The sequence below is a fragment of the Lepidochelys kempii genome, chromosome 19 (assembly GCF_965140265.1).
Source record: "Lepidochelys kempii isolate rLepKem1 chromosome 19, rLepKem1.hap2, whole genome shotgun sequence".
In the NCBI taxonomy this organism is placed as follows: Eukaryota; Metazoa; Chordata; order Testudines; family Cheloniidae; genus Lepidochelys; species Lepidochelys kempii.
In genome coordinates, this window is record NC_133274.1 from 18,655,306 (window position 1) to 18,660,166 (window position 4,861).

The window sequence follows — 4,861 nt, forward strand, 5'->3', positions numbered from 1 at the left end:
GTTACCTGCGCTGACAGGAGAACCCCTGTTGGCGTAGGGAGTGTCTACACGGCAGCGCTAAAGCCTTCTTTGCACAGAAGTTGCTGAGTTTAACAAACGTTGGTATTTAAATGTATTTAATTTAACCAGTCCAAGCCCTGGGATGGAGGCACTGCCATCACTTTACGAACAGTCTTTATCCATTTAACTTATAAGTCCCTCAGGGGTTCACACAGGGGTTTGTACCAGTTCAAGGAACTGATGTAAAATAGGGCAGGTCTGCAAAGGGGCCAAGGTGCTGTGGGTCCTTCCCTGGGAACTGCTCGCAGTTTGGCTGCTGATTGTTCCCCTCTGCAATATTTACACAAGGCTGGGAATGGCCACTGGCCGGTGACAGTCAGCAGCTGAGACCCACTCTGGAGCCACTTCACCCCTGGACACTGCAGCTGTCAGTCCTGTCTCCCTGGTGCATCCATCCAGAGGATGGGGCTGAGACACCCATGAGCTCGTCTGCCTCCCTCTGCCGACCTCTGCCATGGTGGCAGCAGCACCCTCAGCTCCCTGCTTCTCAGGGGACAGCCAAGGACAGGCACAGTGCCTCTCCTCAGACATGCCCACAGCTTCCCCATGCATCACGCGCCTCCCACATTGATAAAACACTTGCCCCAGCTCCTTGTTTCCCCCATCCTTCCCCCTTGAGCCCTCCTCGCCTCTGCCACAGGAACTGTCTGCCCCTTACCGGGATCTGGCCAGGCTTGGTCTCAGAGCTGTCCTTGCAGCTCCTGCTCCCTGGCTCCAGGAGGGCGTGGCCATTGCATTTGGGTTCATCAGTGCTTGTGTTTACATTGGTCACAGACATTTTTAATGTCTCGTTTATGCCTCACATCCTGGCCTCGTGCTGGTGTTTCAGCTCATGGATTTCCTTTCAATTGAATCTTGCTTCATCTCAGGCCTGTAACTGGCTCCCAGAGGCAGAAAAGGTGCACAAAAGACACCGGTGTAAATCAAAGGCCAAACTAAAGGGGTTTATTGAGGCCTCAGCTCTTCAGCTGCCCATGGCATTTCAGATCCCCTCAGTCCTTCCCACAGCCCTGTGCTTCCCTCTCCCTCGGTCATGGTTTCTCTGTGAAGCAGATAGGGGCTGCCAGGAAGTGTGAGCCCAGACCTGGCCCTGCTGAGGTCAATGGTGAACGTCCCCCTGACTGGAGCAGGCCCCATCACATTGCACAGCCTGGCTGCGCCTCCCCGCTCCCCTCTGTTTCTGCCCGTCCAGGGAGAGAGGAGCTCAGTGAGGCCAGGTGAGAACTCGCAGGAGTATTTCTTGGGGGAGAATGAAGAAAGCACAGCTGGGCTCGTTCGGAAAGGCTGTGCGTGGGGAACCCTCCCTTTTGCAAAGGGAGCAAACAAGGGGCAGAGGGAAAGCAGCTAAGCCAAAGTCCATGGAGACAAATTCCTGCCTTAAGAGGCTCCCCTCGCTGCCACCTCGCCCTTCATGAAAAACAACCTGAGCGAGCGCTGCTGCGGGGAGCAGAGCAGGAAGTGGCCAGGGCAGGAGGTACGCTATTGGTCCACAGGCGAGTAAACAAGGGGAGCGACTGAGGAAGTCTGCACCTCGTTCGCGTGTGTCTCTGCCAAAGTCCAAAGGGGGAGGGGCTTGCAAAGGACACTGGAAGAACTCCAGTGATGTTATCTGCCCCCACAGAACCAGATTAGCTGAGAGGGGGAAAGAAGTTGTTTACAAGCCTAGCAAACCGCCGAGGCAGGCACTGGTGAAGTGGTTAGAGCAGGGGAACAGGGACATCTCAGGTCTATTGCTGAGTCTGCTACTGTGTGAGTTTAGACAAGTCATGTGACTGCTCTGTGCCTCAGTTTCCCCAGTCTGTAAACGTATTCATCTTTTTACAGTTCTGCAGAATCCTGTGTATAAGAGCAAAGTGTTATTATGTCAGCGTTAGTGGGAAGGCTGTGGGCCATGACTCTGCCTGCCTATGTCTGCACATATGTGTGTGTGCATCCATGTGCATGTGGGCTTCCTGCATAGACTTTAGCTACGTGTACACAGTGCAGCAGAGACCCTCCAGCAGAGCTGAAGATCCCGTGTAGCCCTCACCATTGCTTGGCATCTTTGCTCCAAAATCAAAACAGGAAAACGGAAGCATAAAAAATCTGGTTCCAGAGAAGCTGACGAGCACTTGTGACATGTCCACAATGGCCCTCAGGGTAAATAACTTCTCAGTGCCTGTTGGGCTCTGTGTGGGCTGAGGCTCCATATACCCTCTGTGAGAGGAGCAACCCCCAGGCCTTTCACGCCATTAATCTCCAACCAGCGCCCTTGCGTTTTATTACGTTTTAGTGTCCTGCGGTTAGGATGCAGGAGCTGCAATCAGGGGCTTTTGATGCTTCCATTTTTCATCCTGTGGAAACCAAAATCCCTTATCAGTCATAAATTCAACCCCAAATGGCGAGTGGGATTAGGGGGGTGCTAGGCCTGGTGCTGGGGGGCTCCCCATCGGGCCCTGACCTGCTGTAACTGAAATCAGTGGCAGTGACTGGAACTGGACCGGCCACGTGCAGCAGAGGTCATTGGCCAGGGTACTCCCAGCCATGTTGGGACACGTCTCACAAACCTCCTGCCCCCAAGTTCCCTTTGGCTACCACTTGTGCCACAATATTCAGCCAGGCCTCTGCGAGGAGGGGGAGATATTCTGTTATCCTGCCCCCTGCCCACAGCTGTGGAGGGCCCAGCCCCCAGGGGGAAGGAGCAGAACGTGGGGAGCCCATTTGAGGGAGGACATGCCTCTGCCTCGTCACAGTGCCCAGCTTCCAGGGTGGAAGGAAGGAGCATGTGGATCACCTGGCCAAGCCCCTCATGCAGGCACCAGCAGCCCTCAGAGCAGCTTCCGGGCCTTGCTTCTGCTGGGGGTGGTGGGGGCATCTCCCCCCACACACACACCCTAGTTCATTCCTTTGATCACTGGCTGTTAGTGCAGATGGGGGCGGGGTGTGTGCAGGAATGTTTGGGGAGTGGCTGCTCCACGTCTTCCCCAGAGAACAAGGGGATTCACACACAAACCAGGGCATGCCTCACTGCCAGGTGACTAGGGTGACCGATCACATCCCCACCACTCCAGTGCCACAAGTTCACAGCCAAATGCAGTCCAGTGAGCGCGAAGAACCACAGGGTCGGAGTTGGGTCCTGAACTATTTGCAGCTGAAAAGAAGCCAGATGAGTGTAGTGACTTGTGTGTAAGAATTCCGCTGGCTCCGTTCAGAACCATCAGTTCTGGCTACACACCCAAGCTGCGTTACCCAAAATGACAAGATTTTTGGTACTCCCATAGAACATGACCCAAGCCTTTCTCTTCATACTGCAAGAAATCAGGCGATAGACACCTCGCCAGACAGCCAGGAGCAGGCTGTTGCTACTGCTGATGATAAGGATTCGATTTGTAGTGGGTAGCACCTACAGGCCAGTCAGTTTGACATCCATTGTGCTGGGAGCTGTACAAACACAGAAAATAATGGTCACTATCCCAAAGAGCTTACACACTAAATGACCATATGTACCTGGGGGATGAGATCAGGAGGCAGGGCACAAGAGGCAGGGTGACCGAATTAATAGGATGTAGGTGAGTATCCTCCTATTAGGAGGAGGGATCCCAACTGGCCACCTGCCTGGGTGTTATCAGGATGCAGTTTTCTGGGTACTTTAGGGACAAGGCGAGTCTTGTTTGGGCTGGATTGCGATGGAGGGAGGCGAGGGAATGGTGGGAAATGTGTCTTTCCATTTTAAACACTATGGCAGCTGTGGCCTCCTCACCAGGGAAATGGTCACCAACTAGGGCTGCCAATTGTGGTTGGATGTATTCCTGGAGGTTTCATCACCAGGAACAGTATCCCCGATAATGTCACGGCAAACCTGGTGGCTGAACTTTGTGACTTTGTCCTCACCCATAACTATTGCACATTTGGAGACAATGTATGCCTTCAAATCAGCGGCATTGCTATGGGTACCCGCATGGCCCCACAGTATGCCAACCTTTCTGTGGCTGACTTAGAACAACACTTCCTCAGCTCTCATCCCCTAACGCCCCTACTCTACTTGCGCTACATTGACGACATCTTCATCATCTGGACGCATGGAAAAGAAGCCCTTGAGGAATTCCACCATGATTTCAACAATTTCCATCCCACCATCAACCTCAGCCTGGACCAGTCCACACAAGAGATCCACTTCCTGGACACTACGGTGCTAATAAACGATGGTCACATAAACACCACCCTATACCAGAAACCTACTGACCTCTATGCCTATCTACATGCCTCCAGCTTTCATCCAGACCACACCACACGATCCATTGTCTACAGCCAAGCTCTACGATACAACCGCATTTGCTCCAACCTCTCAGACAGAGACAAACACCTACAAGATCTCTATCAAGCATTCTTACAACTACAATACCCACCTGCTGAAGTGAAGAAACAGATTGACAGAGCCAGAAAAGTACCCAGAAGTCACCTACTACAGGACAGGCCCAACGAAGAAAATAACAGAACGCCACTAGCCATCACCTTCAGCCCCCAACTAAAACCTCTCCAACGCATCATCAAGGATCTACAACCTATCCTGAAGGATGACCCATCAGTCTCACAGATCTTGGGAAACAGGCCAGTCCTTGCTTACAGACAGCCCCCCGAGCCTGAAGCAAATACTCACCAGCAACCACACACCACACAACAGAACCACTAACCCAGGAACCTATCCTTGCAACAAAGCCCGTTGCCAACTGTGTCCACATATCTATTCAGGGGACACCATCACAGGGCCTAATCACATCAGCCACACTATCAGAGGCTCGTTCACCTGCACATCTACCAATGT